This window comes from Rattus norvegicus, chromosome 6 (genome assembly GCF_021556685.1).
Source record: "Rattus norvegicus strain SHRSP/BbbUtx chromosome 6, alternate assembly SHRSP_T2T, whole genome shotgun sequence".
NCBI classification, from domain to species: domain Eukaryota; kingdom Metazoa; phylum Chordata; class Mammalia; order Rodentia; family Muridae; genus Rattus; species Rattus norvegicus.
This window is the reverse complement of record NC_141539.1, coordinates 88214560-88238209: the sequence shown is the minus strand read 5'-3', so window position 1 is coordinate 88238209 and position 23650 is coordinate 88214560.

The window sequence follows — 23650 nt, the reverse complement described above, 5'->3', positions numbered from 1 at the left end:
CCTTCGACTGTTCCACATCTATACCTCCTCCCCCATTTCATGAGGATACCCCCACCCCTCCACCACCCCACCAGACCTCCTCATTACGATTGTGATGAGTTTAGCTACTGCTACATAGAGAAGACAAATGACATCAATACCCACACATTTACAAATGGTATTTACATGTTAAAATTTCCACATTTCCATTGAAGTCTAATTATTCACCAGAGTCCATAATAAATGTCGTATTCTCATTTTCTTTAACCCTGCACAAAACTTTATAATATATTTTTGAAGCTTAACATCAACATGTAAAATTACTTTCTTAAATTTTATCAAATACTGATTCCAATCTAATCATTTACTAATAACCACCAATATTATTTTTCCATTGTAGTTTTTTCTTATCTAAACACTACAGTCACTTCTAATCTCATCTTCCAGCTCTTGCTTTTGTCCATTTCAGGTTAGAATAGTGTTTAACACAAAATGACACAATCCTATTTTTCAATTAAAAACATTTAATAATTTCCCACATCAGAGTAAAACTAAAACTCAAAAGAATGCTTTACTAATTCTGAAACATTTCCTTCTCTCTGAGTCCCTCCCCCTTATCTGGACTTCTTTCTATTGTCTGTTCAGTTTCATGAGACACCACACTGACTATTCCTTTTTTCTATATCTTGGACACTTTAGTAGTCAGCAATTCTCTTGGACTTGATAGTCCCTGTGTTAGGACAAGTTTTCTATCATGCCCATAATGCTATGTCAGCTTCTATGATAAAATGAATATACTGATTTGTATGTTGATTTCAGGATATTCTTTCTGTTACTTGTAAATTGTATTTTCATACAAGATATTAAAATTCTAATTTCTCCTCTCCCAACTCCTTTTAGATTCTCCCCACCTCCAGACTCACCAAAATCTACATTCTTTCTTTACCTCTCACATTAGAAAACAAACAGGCATCTAAAGAAGAACATGGCCTACGGAATCAAAAGCACAGCTCATGTGGGCTCACAGAGACTGAAGGGGCAAACATGAGACCTGCCACGGTCTATAAAGATCCTCAGACTACACATTATGCCTGGTGTTTTTGTGGGATTCGTAACAGTGGGATCAGGTTTATCTCTTTTGCCTGTTCTTGAGACTCATTTCTTCTTGCTGTGTGACCTTGTCCAGCCTTAATATGAGAGCTTTAACCCTCATCTTATTATATCTTGTTTTATCTGTTTGGCTGTCATCTCTTGGATGCCTGCTCTTTTCTAAAGAGGAAATAGGTGGAGAGTGGATCTTAGGGGGAAGAGAAATGTAAGGCACCAAGGACTGGAGGAGTTGGGGGGAATGTGCTCAAGACGTATTGAATGAGAAAAGAATCTATTTTCAATAAAAAATTCAAATAAAATCAATAAACCAAAATGTAACAAAATAAACAAACCAATGGAGAAAAAGCTAAAGAAACAACACAAAAATGCCCCACATACAGATACAAAGGCATATTCAAAAAAACTTATCAACAAAATCAGAGATCATAATATTTAAGCAACAGATCTACAAAGTTTCAACAAATTACCCAAAACTGTTATTATGAAGAGAAAAGACGCCACTGCGTTTGTTTTATGTTGGCTATCTTTAGTCAACCTAAAAGGCTTGGAGTTTGCCCTTAGATAAAGTTTGTATATCACACAGTAGAAGTTCATGAAAAAACTAATTTTTCTTTATGCAGTTATCAAGTAGATATAGTTTCTAGGTTAGGGATGGGGATTTTTGTCTTCTTTCTCATTCAGTAGCCATCCCTATCTGGCTTAGACTTGTGCAAGCTTTGTGCATGTGCCACAGTCTGAGTTCATACATGTGTGAGTCATACTGTGTTTAGAAGGCCTTGTTTCCTTGGTATTTTCTATCCTCCATTTCCCACTGTCTCTCACATTTTTACTCCCTCCACTTTGTCATGGTTCCCTGATCTCTGGGGGGAAAGGTTTGAAAGAGACCTCCTATTTTGAACTGAGTAGTCCAAGGTCTCTCACTCTGCGCATTGTCTGTGAGTCTCTATATTTGTTTATACCTACTACAGGAGAACGTCATTAGGAGTCATTTAATTGCCATGCTCCTTTAGTAGATGGTAGTATTTGGTTTTTCCCTAAGTCCATTACTTGTTTCTTTCTCTTTTGTTTTTTTCTCTGCCTTCCACATCCACTCTTCCTCTGTTTTCCTTCAGAAAAAAAGGGTGGGCATCCCAGGGATACCAAGCAAATATGGCATATTAAGGCTGGACAAGGTAATTAAATAGAAGTGAAAGGGTCCTAAAAGCAGACAAAAGAGTCAGAAATAGTCCTGCTCTCTCTGTCATAAAAGCACCAAGCTACACATTGTGACATAGATGTAGAGGCCTTAGGTCAGACCCATATTGGCTCCCTGATTTCAGTTCAGATTCTGTGAGCCATAATTTGGACTGGTTAGTTGATCTGTGAGTTTTCTTATGTTGCTTATCCTTTGACTTCTATACTCCAAAGTTCACATCTTCCAGAAAATTCCCTCAAGCTCCACCTAATGTTTGGCTATGGGTCTATGGATCTGTTATGCACATGGGTTCTATCAATTTCTGGATAAAGGCTCTTTGATGTAGCTCCATTGCCTTTATAATCTGAGATTTTTGAAGACCCTAGAACATGTTCTATCTAACATAGTAGGCATTAATTCCAATAAGGTAGTAGCTAGCTATTCCTGCAGCTGTTCTACCTTTATTGCACCAGACTACGCAATCACTTGCAGGCAGGTCACCAGTGTACTTTACAGGGTTTGTAGTGGGGTTACTGCTTACTTTTTCTTCTGGTAGTGTGCAGAGTATCTTCTGGTATCACAGAAAATAGTCAATATTGGCGAAGTGTCTTGAGAGATAACACCTTAACCGTTCTGTGTTAAGTGAGTTGTCTTCAGCATTAGCGTCTTGACATCAGTTTTTAGAAAGTAGCCAATAGCTTTACAATAGCCTAGATTTTCTGAATGTGTCAATGGTGGGGGGCAGGAGGGGAACTTTTGTCACCAGCTTAATTAGAACTGACTCATTCCCAACATTAGATGTTTTATTTGGTGGTTAGAGATTCTAGTTGGGGTTTTGTCTTCTCTATTATTTTGTGATTCCATGTAAGCCTTGAGCATATATGTATATATTGAAGGACACATTTGATGTATTAAGTTTCCATATGAACTCACAATAGTTCTGTGTTCTAGTTCTCTCACTTTATTACATACCTTTTCACCCTGTTCTCTCCCATTACTGTTTGATCCTCCTGCTCCAGTCCCCCTCCAGCCCATCTGTAACTATCCTTTGTAGTTCCTCTTTCTATGGAGATCATTCCCTCTTTATTGTTCCTTACTCTACATCTAAACTATTCTATTTTTTAAAATAAGGATTGGAGCCAGCCTATTGAGATTTAATAGTTTACAACATATAAGCACATCTGTCTTTGAGGTCTGGGTTACCTCACTCTAGATGTTTGTTTGTTTTCCTAACTCCATCCATTTGTCTGCAAGTATCATTTTTAATAGCTGTGTAATATTCCATTTTGTAAATGAACCACATTTTCTTTGTCCATTAATTCATTATTTCATTGACACACACCTAGGTTGTTTCAATTTTTGACTATTATGAGCAGAGCAGCAGTGAACATAGTTGAGTAAGTGTCCATAACGATATAGAATTCATTTGGTATGAGCCAAAAAGTGGAATAGCTGGATTTTTAAGTAGATCTATTCCTAACTTTTTGAGAAACTAACACACTGACTTCTATAGTGACTATGTGTTGGACACTCTTGGGTCCCCTAAAGTGTTTGACCCCTGCTGTAAGCCTTGTTGATGCACATAGAAGCCTTTTGTTCCTAACAAAGGAACGGAACGCCCTGGCCTTGGAGCAACACACCTGAGTGGTACACCTGGGCAATAATCAGTTTCTGTCTTTTGCTCCTCTTTCTTTGTTCCTGAGGTCATAAGCTGGTTTTTCCACTGTGCCTCCTGGAATTTTCCACCAGGTGAACTTGGGGTATATATTCAGTGAATAAAGCAAAAGATTTGGCATTCTCATGACACAAATGACCCGAGTATTTACTTTTTCTTAAACCTAGCAGGCCTATGCTTGGCTCTTGGTATCATGTTGGCACAGACTCCGACAGCTGTACAACTTTATACATCTAGTGAAAGACCCTCGCTCTAGTCTCGGGATGGAGCGCCCCAGGAAACACGAGAGACTGGTCTTGATGTAAAAGCAAGAGGCCGTTTAATAATAACGAAGCTTCGGGCCGACACGTATCTCACCCAGGAGACAGGGGAGTCGACCCCGAAACTCAAAAGTCAGGGGTTTTTATAGGGAAAGCTAGGGGGTTTTGGCGCGGTTACACACAATTGGCTCATTTAAACATAGCAGTGAGGTTACAAAGAAGAAGAAGAAGAGTACATGCTAAAAGTCAGGGGCTTATCAGGGTCCGGAGGACATCTAGTTAAAGTATGACCCTGAGTAAACTAGGGTGGGGATGTCTTCCTGCCAGATGGCCCATGAATCAGTCCCGATAGCCTGGGCTGGTTCCTGCATTCCTTTTCTTTATCTTTATGGCCTGCTATTCCTGGCGGCAGGGCTTAGCCCTGAGTCTGTGGCTTTTGGAGCTTACTCTTAATTTTGTATTTTTAAACCTTAAATTCGGATAATTTTCCTTTCACTAGTAGAAATTGATGAGTGTTCCTATTACCCCACATTCTCATCACCATGAACTGTCTTTTGTTTTATTGATATTGGCCAGTTAGATGAGTGTAAGAAACGATTCAATGTTGTTTTCATTTGCATTTCTGTGCAGAACATAAATATGAAATTGGCTTTTCAGTGAAGTGGGTACCTTGCACTGGAGGAGTTTCATTTAAGAAAGGTTTAAATTTCATACACAATTTAGGTGCAATTTTAAAATGTTAATTGAAATCATATTTCTGGTTTCTCCAAATCCCATGAAAAGTAGACTTCCACATGAAAACAAAGAATCAAGCGGGCACATTGATGGAGAACAAAAGCCATCTATAATAGTATGATAAAATAAAATAAACAAGGGGTTGGGGATTTAGCTCAGTGGTAGAGCGCTTGCCTAGCAAGCGCAAGGCCCTGGGTTTGGTCCCCAGCTCCGGAAAAAAAAAAGAAAAAAAAAATAAAATAAACAAAACAGAAAAATCCACAGGGTTGCACAGCCAGCAGCATGAGGACAAAGAGCAATATCACTTAATGCATGATTTTATTGCTGCTGTCCACAACAATTGGCATCCACAATGAAGATCCTGAAGCTCAAAACTGCACATACCATGCATATGTAATACAAATATAAAGAGTGAAAAATAGCAATTAATTCATTTATAAAACTATCCATAAAAGTTCTCAAAGCAAATATCAGCTTCAGGCTTAAGATGCTATATTTTATTTCTATGAAATTATCTCATAGCAAATATACCGGATGCTAGAAAGTTGAAATTGTTATCTGTGTGTTTTATTTTAATATGTATATGTGTAAGATACAATAAGGTCATATTAAAACATTGAATCCTGATCAAAAAGCACAATTTCAAAGATTGTCACAAGTTACTTGACTTTAAGTAACTTATTAAAGGGCTATGGAGTGAAGGAATTTCAGTTACAGCAATGTTTCAAGGATTAAATGCAATAACACTCTTTTGCTTCACTACCTTGAGCAATAAGTACCTGCTACAGAGGCAAGCCACTGTAAGAGGTGTGAAATTGGATTAAAAATATCCAAGTACTGCTGAGTATGCAACTTAGAAAATTAAATTTGAACAATATAATTTCCATAATCAACAATTTCAAAGATTACAGTGAACATGTAATTGCATATACAATTTTCAAAGAAGAAATAACATAATTCTTGTACATGTTACCTAGTAATGATATTAAACATTTTTCACGATTTATTTTGATGTTTTTATGAAGTCAAAATTAAAGTTAAATTACCATTTGTAATGCAAATAGTCATAATATAAATGAACATATTTTAGTCCTTGCTATTATTTTAATTTTTCTAGATTGCTACTTTAACTAAGTAGATCTTTTCTCTAAAGATTCAAATATCTTTTTTCACTGGAAACATGTTTCAAAAAGTTATTTCATTTCCCTCTTGTCTCATGGTGGCCATTCTAGCACATTCGCCTAGAACAGAATTAATGGGATGACCACTTTACTCTCTAAAAGGTATGTAGCTTTGGAATGTTGCAAGTCATTGGCCTTTTTTTCTCTTAAATCTAGGTTCAAAGAAGATGAAGATACAATTTTCATTTAAAACATTAACTCTCATTCATGAAGAGTTAATGACACATTCTCCATAGTATCTGACTTTACTGCTTAGAGGACCTTATATTAGAGCATGAGATACATTGTAATTAACAATATCTACTTATTCACAGAAAGCCAGTGGAGAGCACTTAAATGCTGGGCTTTCTGTTTGATTTTTTTCTGGTCTGGGTAAGTGTTGAGCACAAAGCTTGTACATTTGTTGATTAAGAAAAATAATTGGTTTACTTTTTCTTTATGTGTGTGGTGTTTTGTCTGCATGGATGTTTGTGTTATCCCATGTAAAACGCTCATGGAAGACAGAAGTGGATGTTGGATCCACTGGTATCACATTACAGACAGCAGTGAGCCACCTTGTCAGTGTTGGGAATGGAACCCAAGTCCTTTGGATGAAAAGCCAGTGTTCTTAATCACTGAGTCATCTCCCTAGTCTTTTTGTTTGATGAGATGCTGTAAAGAAAATAAATACTGACATATTCACTTCACCATGTCATTATCTTTTTAGTATTTCATAAAATAATATCTATTCAGTTGTTTATTCAACTAAGTTAGGCTAGGCCACTGCATACAATTGTGCTTTGTGGTAAAAGCAAAATGAAAGATTTTTTTTAGCTTTTGAACGTGCTCAACCATAGTGTTAAGGGACAAAGTATGGTCAGTGTTTCCTCCATCTTTGTTTATCTCATTCTTCACATGTACAAGCTTTAGTACGTTCAGGGTTGACTGCTCAGACCTAAGAGGGTTGTAAGAGTTTCTCTTTAGAGTGAAGAAAGAAGCCTTCCCCAGGGTTTGAGATCTGTGTTTTGAATTTGCTAGTGTTTAGTCTAATGATCCCACTTTGTGTAATTGAACCAGCAAGTCCAGCACTGGGCTACTGATGGGAATTATTTACTCTAATAATTAATCCTTGAGTCAACTCCCATTCTAGGTTTTTCTGTTTTGACTGATATCCAATACTTTTCTTGCTGTTTGACCAGGGCCCCAGTAGCCATCGCAGTAAAATGTTTTGGAAGATTTTCTAGTGGAAGAAAATGTTTAAATAGCATTTAGACTTTGTAGAAGAATATGTTACTAAAGTGTGACTTAGCTATTATGGATGGAGAGAATTTTACTACATAATGCCCCGGTGCGAATGCTTTCCAGTTACAAATCATCATCAGTTAGAAAACAAAACAAGAACATCTGTGGAGGTAGAGTGTGAATGTAATCAAAGAGGTTTGTGTTAGGAGAAAAGCATGAGTCACAATTTTGTGTGACAGCTGAGTACATTTTTGAAGACATCAGTTGGAGACTCAGAAAGAATAGCCAAGAACAGATGCTCCATCAAACAGGACCTTTACATTTAGAGCAGTACATTTTTTCAGGAACATTATTCATGAGCCTTGCCCTGAAACCACTGCATTACATGGTAAATAGATGCCTCACTGACCTCTATACTCTAACTATTCTTATGGAGTAGCAAGGTCAGCTATGTATGTGACACAGAAAAGCTGAAATTACATCATGGGACTAGACCAATAAACTGAGCATTGAAAAAGCAGCCCATAAAGTTTATAGGGAACCCCTGGTGAAAACTTAGTGGTTCATGTCATCCCATTTTAATAAAAACAGTGTTTTTTCCCATTCCCTCCTCCTTAGTTTAGAAATGTTGTCATCATCAATCTGTCCATAGAAAATGGAGTCTGAGGTCTGTGTACAGATGCTTTCATTACCTTTCCAGTGCATCAAATAAACTCCAATTCATAGGCTAAATTTCTATTCAGACTTTGAGCCAAACACAGATTTTGGTGATGTGCTATGAGAGGGAATGTGGATTTTTAACTAACTTAAAACTACAATTATTTGCAAGAATATAAGAATAATATATATTTAAGAATATTATTAAAAACCATATCTGAAAATAAAAAAACATATTTTTTAAAAAGGAGATTTAAAAAGGAGGAAGGACAAACACAAAAAGGAAAAGAAAATAAAGCAGATAAAGCACCTACCCCATACTTCAAGATGTGCCTGCCTTGCTTGCCCCCGACTCCTTTTAAGAAGCAAATACAGTCACTGCCTACACAGTGCCACTTACTCCTGGGCACAGCTATCAGGAAGTTTCCGCCTGGAGCCTGGACAGTTCCCAAGCTCGTTATTTATTGCACTTCTCAGCTCAGAGTTCTACAACAAATGTGAGTTAACTCTAGCTCATGATCCTAGTTAACCTTATTTCATAAATATGAAGAAAAATTAAGTTTTCTACGTCACCAAAACTTAAAGAATGAATGTTCATCCAAATTAACTTTCAGATGTAGAACAGAAAGAGAAATGATGACCAATTCATGCTAAGTATACCTTTGTCTACCTGACATCCATTTATGGTTTTTTTTATATATATTTATGTTCCTGTAAATAACCTGCTCTAAATGTTTCGAGTATTCCTTTTTTTGTTTTATAATATAAGACTTTATTCCTATTGTCAGCTACTGTGCATGGGATAGTTTGAATGAGAATGCCCTTCTAGGCTTATACATTTGAATTCTTCATACCCAGGTGGTGGAAATATTTAGGAAGGATTGTAAGATTAGAGGAGGTGTGCCATTAGGGTTGTACTCTTGTGTATGGATCAAATGTAATATCTCATCTACTGATCCAGACCATGTTATCTATATCCACCATACTTCATAAGGGTCATTGAATCTAATCCTCTGGAAACATTTGCTCCTAAATTAAATGCTGTCCTTTATGAGCCGATTTGGTCATGGTATCTCTTTATAACAGTACAACAGTAACTAAGAAAATAGATATGGTAGAACTTTTATCAAAAAAAAATAAAAACATAGTTTTTGTTCTTAAAACATATTGTTAATATTTAATTTGTTAATAATATTAAAGAAAATTACACAGTATGAAATTGATGATATAGATCATCTGAAAAATATGTAATCACCTCCAATAATGGCTCAAAAAGATATAATTTAAGCAAGGAAATGAATGCTGTACAAAATTATTCATTACAGTATTTATGATGTTGATTGGCTAAGTTAATTGTTCTTTCTATACAATTATTACCTTAGTTTTTGCTTCCTTTGGAAATCCTCCTTTACCAAATTTCATTTTCTTAAACAGTAATGATGTGCATTTACTATAAGCAACAATTTTAATGTCATTTTCCATTATTAAAAATAAGAGTCCAAGTTTAAAATCAAATATGGAGTCGTGCATGTTCTAACTAACTGTTCTTGGGAATAGGACTTCTGGCAGGCAAGAGTGATATTGGAGTAGTAACAGAAAGTTAAGGTCTGATCCAGAAGCTGGAGACCAAGAAATAGCTAACTGGGAATGGTAAGAGCTTTCAATATGTGGATTGACTTTAAGTTTACTCTGTGGAATGCTTTTATTTACAAGTCATTCAAGGCAAAATTTAATTGTGCCATACTTAGAGAAAGATCTATTCTCATTCTTGATGTATTTTTCAAATGAGGTATAAATTTTGTGTTGTTATTTTTTCATAAAACCTGGATTTTAATACCCTATATGGCATACAGTTCATAAATATCCTTTTTTATAATCTGTAGGTGACAGTTTTATTTCCTTTGCTTGAGGTATCTTTTGAATTGTATTTGTCTTATTTATTTATTTTTCATTATAAGTTATGTTTTAATTCATTACCACCAAAGATCATATATATATATGTATATATATATGTATATGGAGACAGAGAGATGGAGAAAGAGAGAGAGGAAAAGAGAGAGGGAGGGAACCCCTAACAAAGAAACAGAGTGTGCATGGAAAAGTCAAATTTTTAGGAATTTCCCATTTTCTTCAGGGGTTTTACAGGTTTAAGTCCTGTATATGGGACTTCCAACTATTTTGAATTAATTTTTATATAATAATATATAAAGGTCTAAATGTGCTTACAGACATTCTGAAAATGTCCCCAAATCCCTAATATGTTTATTTTTTTGTAGAAATTGTAAACTAGTTCTACTGTTATAATTCTATATTTTATTTACTTTACATCCCGATCACAGCACCCACTTTAGGTTACTCCCAACCACAATCCCCTCCCTTCCCTCTCCACTTCTCCTCTAAGATGGTGGAGCTCCCTTCCCCAGGTATCCTCCCTCCATGGCACATAAAGTCTGCAGGGCTAGGCACATGCTCTCCCGCTGAGGTCAAACAAACCAGTCAAGTTAGGAGAAGAGTTTCCATAGAGAGCTAACAGCTTTAGGGATAGCTCTCAACTCATGTTCATAACCCACATGAAGACTGAGCTACAAGCTGTGTATCTGCTACCTACATATGTGCAGGAGGCTTAGGTTCAGCCAGGATATGCTCTTTGGTTGGTGGTCCACTCTGAGAGCTCCAAGGTTCCAGGTGAATTGATTCTGTTGGTCTTCCTGTGGAGTTCATGCTTTGGGGTACTCCATTTCTTCCATAAGAGTAGCCACGCTCCATGCACTGATTGGCTGTGGGTCTCTGTATCCAAACATCCATCTGAGTCAGCTTCTAGGCTCTTTTCTGCAAGCATAACAGTGAATAATAGAGTATTAATAATAGTGTCAGGGATTGGAGCTTGCCCATGTGATAGATCTCTAATTGGGCCAGTTGTTGCTTGGCCATTACCTCAGTCTCTGCTCCTTGATGGTCCGTCGCTGGATTCCTGGTAGACAGGACAGATTCTGGGTAGAAAATTCTGTGGATGGGTTAGTGCCCCCATCAAGCCACTGGAGTTGCTGCCTGACTATAGGGGGTGGCTCCTTCAGGTTCTGTATCCCCAATGATGTGAGTCACACCTAAGGTCACCCCCATTGATTCTTGGACACCTCCCCTATCGCAGATCTCTGGCTCTCTTTGAGATGGCCCCTCTCCCCACCTCTGTCAACTGCAGATTCCCATTCATTTTCATGTTCATGTGGCTATCTAGCTTGTCCATCCCCACACCTGATCCTGACCCCCGCCCCATTTCCATCCTCATTAGTTCTCTCCCTCCATCTGCCTTATATGATTATTTTATTCCCCCTGTTAAGTGAGAGTCAGGGATATTTGCTTGGGCATTCTTTCTGATTAGCTTCTTTGGCTCTGTGAACTGTATCAGGGATATCCTGTGTTTTGTGGCTAAAATCTATTTATAAGGAAGTACACACCATGCAGGTCCTTTTTGGCCTGACTCAGGATGACTTTCTCAATTTCTATTCATTTGCCTGAAAATTCATGTCTTTGTTTTTAAAAACTGAATAGTATTCCACTCTGTAGATGTACCACAATTCATATATCTATTCTTTACTTGAGGGATATCTTGGTTGTTTCCAGTTTCTGGATATTATGAATAAAGCTGCTATAAACATAGGTGGGGAAGTGTCTTTGTGGTATAGTAGGGCATGTTTTGGATCAATGCCTAGGAGAGGTATAGTTGGCTCTTGAAATAGAACTATTCCCATTTTTTAGAGAAACTGCCAAATTGATTTACAAAGTGAGTGTTCAAGTTTTTACTCCTAGCAGCAATGGTGGAATGTTCCACTTGCTCACTACAATGTGTTATCACTTGAGTTTTTAACAATTAATTAATTCTGGTACCCAGATTGAAGATCAGTATCATTGGTGATTGCTATTTTACCTCATTAATTGAGGTGCTGTCACTCTTCTATAACCTACAACTTCCAAAGGTAGCTACTCTTACTATAAAGCTTGCTCTGGGGATCCTCTTTGTCTGAAGAGCTTGCAATATGAGCACTTCAATCACTGAGAAGTCTTCCAAGTGTCGGCATTATTTTATGTCATCTTTTCTACTGGAAAGTAAAGAATGATTTAAATTAATTTTTATTCAATTATCCATTTGCTTTTATGAGTCAGAGTTTCACTAGGTAATTCAGAATTGCCTGTACCTCACTATTTATCTCAGCATGTTCTGTAACCTGTGATCCTCTTTACATAGCCTATCAAGTGCCAGAAAATGAAATATCATATTGATTTAAATAAAGTTCTTTTTACTCTTATAAATTTGTAATGTAAATGTTATCTCCCATAGTGCCAAAGACTTTTCTTTTTAAACCCAGGAAAGTAATTGACATTTTTTATCTCTAGAGAAATTCTAAAGATAACATGATTTTCTTTTAAAAGAAATGAAATCATATCCTATTATCATGTTTCATACCTTAGCAGATAATTAATTTACATCTACTTTCATTCATAGCTTTTAGAGGATGACAATTAGTTTATCTTTGAGATAATATATGACAATATAGACTTCCTTACACCTATTAAGGTCCTGTCTGAAATAAATTCATTCTCAAACTGATTAACTAAGAATTGCTTTAGGAGTTGACTGCCAAGATGTGAGTGAAATTTAGGGAATCCAACATGTGGCATGGTTGCTCTGGGGTTTGCAGATGCAGAAAGACTTTGCTATTATTTGATTTTCAAATCTGATCCTAGAACTATTCAATTCTTATATAAAATCAGAAGACAAGTACATCGATACAATTGATGTGCTCTATTCAGACAATCTAAAGAAGGCAGAGAACATGATGAAAACAGGTTGTAGATATAAAATGACTAAAGGAAATGGAAAACATCTATTATAATCTCTATCAGTTTGGAAGTATTCCAATATAGTTCATTATATTTCACTGATTCCTAAGGTTAATAATTTCAGAAGCACAAAGTTGTGGTAAGACAAATAAAGTAGTAAAGTCAAACAATTTCATAGTCAAGTCACATGTTATATAGTTAGCTTCATTTATATATATACATATATACATATATATATTGCAGTCATAATGAAAAATAATTTTAAACTAGCATTTAATAACACTCTATTATTAATTGCTTTACAGAAATTTTGATTATAATTGTTTTGTTCCTAAAGTGCCCTGAATTTGACAACCAATTATCATAACTATTATATTTTTTAAGAATAACTCACTACAATGAATGGTATTGTTCTAGATAATACCCAATTACTTCAATAATAGGGAAATGACCTCACTGAGTCTCAGAGCATATATTAAAGCTGAATATAAATGCAGAATAACCATGCTATAATCCACAGACCCTAAGAAGCTATGTAACAAGGAGGGTCTCAATCAAATGGGAGAAATAAAATTGAATCAAAGGTGGGTGGAGGAAGAGAACTAGGTGGAGGATGGCGTGAGTAAAGGTACATTGTGGGAATCAGGTATGGGGAGAGCTGGGGTGGCAGAAGGGAGGACTGGGAGAAAGGATAGAAATTATTGGGAGTCATTTCTAAGACAAGCCAGAGTCCAGGATGGGGGAGGCTTCATGTAGTGAATGGGGGTGGGGGTGCCACTATCTGAGATTTCTAGCAACAAGGAATATGAAGCCTGAAGAGGCCACCTCCTGTATCCATGTGAGACTTTTAGTGGAGGGAGAGGGACACCAACTCACCTACCAAACCTTTGACCCAAAATGTGTCCTGCATACAAAATATTGAGGGATAAAGATGGAGGCGACTGAGGAGATAACCAACCAATAGCTGGCTCAATGTGAAGTGTACCCCATGGGAAAGATTAATCCCTGACACTATTAATGATGTTCTTCTATGCTTGAGGAAAAAAAGCATTACTATTCTGAGAGGCTTCATTCAGCAGCTGATGAAAACAGATGCAGAGACCCACACCTAAACAATAGGTAGAGCTAGGAGAGTCTTGTGAAAGGGTTAAGAAAAGGATTGAAAGTGCCAGAAAGGTCAAAAACACCACTGAAGAACTGAAGAGTAAACTAGCCTGTGCTAGTTAAATTTTTAAAATTTTATTTTTATTTAAATAAAATAAATTTTATTTTCTATGTAATTTTATTTTCTATTTATTTTCTAATTAAAAGAAAAGCATAGACAGCCCAAGTGAAGAATAAAAGTAAACATTATTAAAACAATAGCAGTCAACATTCACGATCAGAATAGGAAGTAAGGATATGACAATGATTAAATATAATACAAAGAATTAATGAAATTTAAAGTTGATTCTTTCAAAACATAATTAACAAATCTGTAGTTAAATTTACAAATAAAAGGAAAAAATACCAACTTCATAAAATTAGAGATGAAAAATGAGACATCAAAGCAGATATAAATGAGATTCAGAAAATCCTGAAAACTTACTTTTAAACACCTATGTACTGTTAGTGAATTTAAAATATAATGGTGAGTTTCTACAAGCATGCATCCAACAAAATATTAAAAAGGAGGAAGTAAATAAACTATAGCAATGATATTGAGGCAATAATAACTAATTTTCACTGCTGAATTTTACTAGTCATCTGAAGAACTAGCAACAGGACTATTAATATCAGCCCATTAAAAAGGAAAAAGAAGAAATGCTTCACTAGTTTTCTGTAGCTAGTATTACCCTGATACCCAAACTAGAAAAAAGTACAACAAAGAAAATTACAGACTTAATGTCCTAATGAACGTAAAAGTAAATATTTTTAATAAAGTACCAGTAAAACGAATTCAAAATCATACCAAAAATATAACACAAAATGACTAGGTTTACTGTATTCCACAGATGAAGTGCAGTTCAACATATAGAAATCAATAAATGCAATTTGTCACATCTGGACTCAAAGACGGAAATCACATGACCATCTTAGAAGACAAAAAAGTTGTCTTTGACCAAAACCAATGCGCCTTTCATAGAAAAGACATGGGAAATCTAGGGTTCCAAGGTAGAATGTTAAAAAAACAAATCCTAAATGGTATCAACTTACACATACCTTCTTATAGAGAGAAGATAGGTATAGATACATGCTAATTGCTTTAACACATAAAAGGTAATGCTTTGAATTTTGTATTGATCATTAAAAATTACCATGACCCCCCCCAAAAAAGCATTAAAACAGACTGTTACATTTTATCATAAGTATATTCTGAGATGTAAGTTCCTCTGTGGAGTACAAAAATTAGTACAAAGGAAAAATATAGATTCCTGACTTGAGTAAAATGCTTTAATTCCTGACTGTGACTCTGGATTTTTATTATTTAGAAGCAAAATGGCGAGGCTATACTACAAATGATTATAAGCATGTACAAAGCTAGGATCTCTGTGGCTGTCAAGATGAAAACGGCTTGCATAAAGGGCAAAGCTGCTATCCAGTGATTCAAAATTCAAAGGGGAAACGCCATTCAAAGAGCTGACCTGTTCAAAGCACTAGGTGAAGCACAGAATGTGCAAAGAGATGTGTTTATAATTCCACCACTTCAAACTTCCTTTTGTTTAGCAGACAATGAAAACTTTGAGCATTATTAAAATGTAGTTAGGTTATAAATATACTGTTTCTGTGTAATGAGTGAGAAATTAATTAGAACATATTTTTTACCTCCAATATTTTCTTCAAAACACAGAGGGGGTTTTTAGGAATGTCATAATATCACTACTTTTAAAGATATTCTTATTAAATTTTCTCACATATGTACAGTCACAGTGTTACTACTGCTCATGGCATTTTAAATTGGTTTCATGAATATCAATAGTTACAAAACCTCAACTAAAAACAATCATGAAAATATTTGATTTTAAGTAGCAGAATAGAGACATTTAAGACAATCAATTCAAAATCTGAACATGCGTTTTGTTCATGACCTTGTTATACAGTTTATATACATATGAGCATATTATTGTATATGTAAAAATGTTTATGCAATGAAGTATACTACTGTTTGTATATCTGTAATGTGAGTATATGTGTGTGAGAGAGAAAATGTGTGTGTGCCCACATTGTGCATATGTTATGTGCTTCTGTTTGTGTTTGTATGCTTGTAGTATAATTTAAACACCATGAAGTTGGGAAATTAGTTTTCGGTTTACAATGTTTGACAATTAAAGGGAAAAGGACATATCAGATGAAGAGACATAAACTGAGAATACAGAAGACTATTCATTTAGATCCATATCCTTCCAAGGACAACGTTGAGATCTCTCTCTTGACACCATTTTCATTTGGTGATCTCTAAATTCAGCCAACTTTACAAAGTTTCTCTTTAATGTATAGAATTATTTCCTTGTCCTAGTCTGAAGTTTGAAACCTCAATCACATGTCTACATTTATGAAATCATCACTATTGTCAGTTAACACCACCATCAATAGAAGGATCATCCTGTCCTAAGGCTCGCTCAAGCACCATGTAATTTGTCTCCTTTGTACTCACAATGCCTGATACCATTCCCTCTGTCTGACATTATTTAAGATCTTACTTAAGATACTGCATAGGAGACTGAATAAAAATCACAGCGCTGATATTTTTGAAAAGTAAAATAATATTATGGGACTAGAGATGGAACTTACTGCTGAAACTAGTTATACGAGTTCGGAAACTGAAATTCAATCCTATTGCCATACAGAAAAGGAAGCAATTTACATGTCTTTGTAAAATTTATCATTTATATTTATTATGTAGGGGAGAAGGAATGTTGAACTATAATATTAGATCACAAATTTCTTTTGAAAACATGTATCTTAATCTGTGTCTGAGATAAAAAAAAATAAATCCCTTGAGCTAAATAGTCAAACCTGTTGTAGAGGTACAATTCATCATGATATGAGAATTGACTTCAGTTCTGTTGATTTAAAATGCAGAAAAATATGTAGCAATGCATTAAACTAGTAGAATATCCTAGTGGATGTGAGAGTGAGGAAGACCAATTTTTTTTACGCCATTTGTCTTTTTTCTTGAAGCTAGGTTGCTGCCATCCTTCACAGCCAGGGGAAGAGGAGGTATTGTGTGTGTCTTCCCTACTTTCATTCCTCTTTTCTTCCCTGAAAACTGCCGCCCCATATTTATTGTATTTCCCTTGTGTATTCTTTATTAATCTTTTGACTTGACAGATAAAATGTTGTTTATATTTGTAACATATAATAAGATGTTTTGAAATACATATGTGTTGTGGAATAGTAAACCATGCTAATATATGTGTTACCTCAGGTACAAATATTTATAAGAGCACTTAAATGCCACTTTGTCAGTAATTTTCAAATATTTACCATACCACTACTAACTTTATTCTCTTCTTCTTGTGGTGCAAAGGTGGACTGTCTTCCAAGCGATCATATGTCAGAAATTATCTCAAGAGGGTGATATTGGAAAATGTTGTGGCCCTAGGTCATATGAGAGGTAGCCTTGAATGTCCTTGTAGGTGTTCTTGTGCAGTTCAAAGAATATCATGATAAAGAGTGCATTGCTATAAAAGTATGATCAAGTCCTGAATTAGTCTTTGAATTTCTGTGTAAATAAAAAAGCTGTGGGGTTGGGGACTTAGCTCAGTGTTAGAGCGCTTGAAGAAAAAAGAAAAAAGAAAAAAAAACGTGCTAATATGTCAAGGTATTATCTGAGAAACAATTAATGTAGGTATAGTCTAGTGTCAGTGAGATTCTCATTCAACACCAATATTTAATATAATAAGAGAGGAGAGAGGGGTAAATTAATACTGAAGAAAAAATAGGGGCATCACATCTCCTTCTAAATTAAATTATGAAAGTATAGTAATAATGACATAAAAACAAATACAGATGAATAGAACAGAAGATAAGCCAGAAATGAACACTAATACTCATACTCAGTGGATATTTAATCAAGTTTTCTGGGGTATATAGTGATGAAAAATTTAGGTACAACTGAATATTTATATGCAGAACAATGAAATGAGTTCTAATTTCACACCATATACAAAAATGCATTCAAAGCTGATTGCATTTAAAGACCTGAAGCTGTTAAAATTTCAAAGGAAAACAAGAGTTGAAACTCTATTGTTTGGTCCAGGTACTCTCTTTTCTGATGATTACATTCTGCAGAAGGAATCACATGTCCTTAGGGAATAATACTTGCTCCAAACATAGGGCCCAGAAAACACAACTATAAATCTTGCTTTGAAAGAATGGCTCTAAGAAAACTTTGACTAGGGAGAAATATCTCTAAAGGTTAGTGAACTGAGGAACCGTAAGGCTTTCTGGATCACAGCTCAAATTATCAATAGTTTTTTAATATATCAAGATGAACCCAATAAAGTGGAATTTTACATAATAATAACCCTATACAAAATGATAAGCTTTACTATTATTCATTGAGAAACAAGTTGCTTCAAGGTAACAATCCACCTAAGTGTGGAGAATATTTCTTAAGTATGAAAACAATAAATATTTCTAATACAAATTTAATAGAAATAAAAATATTTATTAGCTTTGGGAAATAAATCAGCTCTTGTAAAAATATTTTTAGAGAATAATTTGAAACTAGTAAAAAAGTACAAACAATGAAACATTCACCATCATTATGAAGATGTGAAAAAAATCATTGATTCTTATACTAGACTCTGCACATTTGTAATATTCATAGAAAATTATCATGATAGAAATACAGAAAAGCAACTAAAATCTTCAATACTAAACAAAATAATAAATGAAAGAATATTACATTCATTCCAAAAAAAGTCCATAGAATTAAAAATAATTTCTCCATGAAAGCTGTATCAATATGAGAAAATACACTCTTTATTTAATTTACTGAAAACTAGAAGCTTCAAAAAAGACATAAGATTATACATTTATAACAATGTATATACTTCAGAAATGTAGAAATGGCACTACATTTTTTATGAGAGTGCTTAGAGTAATGTCTATAACAAAATATACTAAATATAGGATATAGTATGCCCTAGAGAAAGAGTACAAGCAAAGTAACGTCAGGAGACTTTGGTAGGAGACTGAGACTTATTATCAGCTAATCAGACCTTCCATTATGTATTAAAATTGCAGGCAACTTGTATTGGCCAATTAGAAGGGATTTTCATTCTAAGAGAAAATATAAACACTTTGTAGTACTAAAGTCTATTCAGAAGGGGAAGATTAATGACACAAACTATAGTTAAGCCTCTGTGGACTATCACAAAATGGACTAATCAAGGAATTCAAGTTGGATGGGATTAAACTGCCCTGAAGAAAATGCTTGCCACTGGAATAGAGACTCAGTACAAAGATGGCCAGATTCACCTAGTGTTAGAATGTCGTTATGATTGTAATGCCCTATTATTTGTTAAATAGCATATTTCCTTATAATGAGAATTCATACAGATTTACAAAATATTACAGACTTGAGTTGTTGAAACAGCTCTTTCAAAACATTTCAAATGTATGTGAAGAAACATACAAAAATCTATGCACGTTTCTATTTTGACTCAATGATTTCATTATTTTTATTCTAAAGAAATAATGTAAATAAAATGTAAAACATACATGTGTATGTATCTTAATAAATAGCCCAATATACATATATGTGAATATATACATATATATACATATACACACATATATATACACACATATATATATCCCAAAGTATAAAAAATACACACTGAATATTTGATTTTCTCAAACTAGCTTAAATATGCATAACCATGCTTAAATTTTAATTTGAATTCTCTAAATATGTAATATACACAAATGTTTGAATTCTTGCTTTAAATTAGTAGCAGTCAAATAAGATTTCTTGAATTGCTTTACTAATCGATGGCAAGTAAATATTATTTATGTAAACTTTAAATATTTAGAAAACTAGTTAATGAAGTGTTATTTGTCCATATAGATTCCTAATTTACTTATTAAAAGCTGTTTGTGAACATTAAGCATGAGTATAATAAATGAATGCAGTCTTGGTTATACAGACCAAAACACTACCTTACACATGGCGTTGACTACTTTGTTACATATCTATTTCCTTATTGAACAATAAAAGATATTTAAAACTTATATCTTATAATGTTATAGTGGCTTAGATAAAACTTCTTAGTCGAATTTAGTTAACTTTGTTACCATGAATAGTAAAGTAACCTGTTACCTAACACTAATGATGTAATGGTAGTTATTCTTTGACTATTGCTACTGAGTTTGGAAAAATTTGATACCTCACAAGTAATATGCCTTACTCCTTTGACCCCAAGCATCACTCAGCACGTCCTGTGAACTGATCACTTGCTTTTGACACATGACTAGTGGGAGGTACAGGTGAGTCTTTGAACTTCTTCCTGTGGCACAACCCACAGTGACAATGCTGGGATTCGAGCTTAGGTTTCTGCACAGGAAGGGTTTGCTATTTTATTCCTCTGCAGAATATTTGAGAATTTATTAAAGTAAGGGAAAAGTTGATTTTGAGTCTTTGAGTAGCTTTCTTTTAAAATATATGAAGGGCATTAAAACAATAATGCCTCAACTGGGAACCTGGTTTTCAAGATAATAGCATTTCTATTTTTTGTCTAATCTTTTGTTCTTTTCCTTTTTTTCTTTCCCCTACTGTGGAACTTGATTGGAAAAAAAATAGTTCAGTAGTCTGTTCTCAAAAGAATACCTACTAAAGGCAAAGAACTTCTAAAATAATAAATCCTTTTGTGCACTCTCTGACAAAATACAGAAATATAGAACAATGAAACCCCTCAAATGAATACTCAGCAAAAGGGGAAAAGGAAACTGTTAAAAAGTAATAGCTATTTGAATTTTTCCAAGATAAATCAAGGGCATCATCCAAAGTGGAAGTCTCTTTCATGGGTTGGTGTGAAGACATTGGATAATCAATAAAATGATTGAAAACTTCCCACTTTGCAGGGAATTATGCAGATAATCTGAAATATAGTAATGGGTCCTACCGGTAACTGTGCATACACATGATTAAATCCATGTGTTTTTTCAACATAACACTTTAGATTAAATAGTTGAAGATAAAAATGTTATTTACTTAGTTTTTATCTTAGTATTGGAGATTGAAGCTAGGGTTCAACACATTCTAGAAAAGCACTCTACTGCACAGCTCTGTTCCCAGTTTCCAGATACATTTTATTTTTATGAAACACAGGTGACACCTATTAATTTTAAGAAAATGTAACTCTTAGCATAAAGAAACATAGTAAATATTACAAATTAAAACATCCAGTCAAAATGACATATATCAAATAAAATATCAAAATATCAAATACAAAAGCAATCGTCCAAATAAACACAAATTATTTTCTATACTCATATAGTAATATACTCATATATCTATGAACAGATATAGCCGTCTCTTTTCTCAAGTGTTGTACAAAATGAATATAAGAAGAATAAAATAAAAACATAATAAAAACATGCTCTATTTTAGTTAGGTTTGTTTCATTCTCATGTTCTGTTTTTAATTAATTCTGTGTTGAGATTCATAATAAGTGTTTGACAAAATTATGGTGACTAAATATAATATCCTTGATCTTTGTACTTCATCCCGAGTAATTAATGTTCTGATGCTAGCTCTTCAGCATAGTTGCTGATATTACTGTAAAGAAAATATGCAGTTCGTGTGACTCTTAAGCATCTTCATTAGTGTAATTATATTTTTGAAATTCTAAACACATTGCATGGTACTAACAGCCCCAATAATGCTGTGGTTTATTTATTTAAATGGTACACAATATGAAAAGACTAAATTCCTTTGCTGGAACAAAATACATAACTATTCTATCAGGATTTGTTGAATAATTCCCTTGAGGTCAAAAATATTACAGGTGAAAATGATACTGCCAAGTTTACAAACACCTCAAATCTACCTGAAACTGCATGTCTTCTGATTTCTGTAGACAGTGATAAGATTTCTACTCCCTCCAAATACTGATTAAACAACTCTCGGTAATTATTTTGACAGTATGGAAATAATGAAAAACATGGAAGACATTACATATGCCTCTAACAATTTGGCAAACTTAATTTTATATGTAAAAGGGGAATATACAGTAGGGCTGAGCAGCATTTACCTTAGAAACATAGAGTTTGTGCTACCTTTTCAAAATTAGTCCTCTGAGAGGCTCCGCCCAGCAGCTGACCCAGACAGATACAGACACCTAACCAAATAGTGAATGGAAATTTGGCATTTTTACAGAAGAATAGGAGGAAGGTTTTTGAGTCTCAATGGGGTTAGGGACTCCTAAGGAAGACCAACATAGTCAATTAACCTGGAGACTTGGGGTTCTCAGAGTCTGAACCAGCAACCAAATAACATACGGTGACTGGACAGAGCCTAGTTCTCCCTGCACATATGGCAGCATGCAGGCAAACAAGATGCTAGAGAAGGAGCTAAGATTTCTTTTTTTTTTCTTGGATCTGGGGACCGAACCCAGGGCCTTGCACTTTCTAGGCAAGCGCTCTACCACTGAGCTAAATCTCCATCCCCGGAGCTGAGATTTCTATATCTTGATCCACAGACAGGAAAAAGAGACTGTGTGCTAGACTAGGAATAGTTTTAATATAAGAAACCTCAAAGTGCACCTCTACACTAACACCCTTCCTCTAACAAGGCCATACCGACTAATAGTGCTATTCCTTATGAGTCAATCATTTAAACACATGAGTCTTCTAGAGTCATCTGTATTTAAACCACCACACCACAATCATAGATTGTCTATTCATTGACTGTCTTAGTACTTTCTTCTAGGTACTCAGATGGGTATCCTGAAGATCTCTTCAGGGTTTAGCTAACATGGCTTTCTCCATGGCTCTTTAAAATTATTTTGAGATATTTGAAATATCTTTGGTATGGCATAAGTTTCCCCTGTTCATGCCACCTCTGGGAGGTCTAATGACAGAGTAATCTAGAACAAGCACATGTCCCTTTATCTGGTTTCTGAAGGATAACTATCTTTTCATGATTCCTTCCAGTGTATTGTCCCTTATATTCCAGCACATGTTTTAGATTAAAAGGTGAATCATATTTCTATTATAAGACCTTATCTTGAAAGGAAAGGGACTTTTTTACTTATTGAAATATAAGTGTAATTAGGTTATAGATTTATAAATTGTGTGTGTGTATTTCTCTGATTACTAAAGATGGTGAACAGTTCTTTATATTTTTTCTCTTTCAGTCTTTTTGTCGTCTGTATATAGGGAGGCTATCAAATCTTGTGCATTAATTTTGTATACTTCCATTTGGCTCCAAGTGTTCATCAAGTGTAGGAGTCATTTTTCAAGTATTTATTGGCACTTCTAATGGTGGTGGAGAAATAGCCTAGTGGTTAAAATGTATACTCTCATTGTAGAGAAGCTGAATTTGAGTTGCAGCAAACATGGGTGTGGGTCTTCAGTACCTAAAGCTGACATGCTCTTCTCATCTCTTGTGTATACACACACACACACACACACACACACACACACACACACACACACACTCACACAGTAGAACTTACGAGTTGTAAAATATGGAGTCGAAACAAGCTAAGGGGTAAATATTGCCTTGTGATTGCTACTTATTCAATTTTGAAGTTAAGAGATATTTTCCAAGCACAGGTTTTATTATTAATAAAGGAAATATATGCAACACATTCATCTGTGCCAT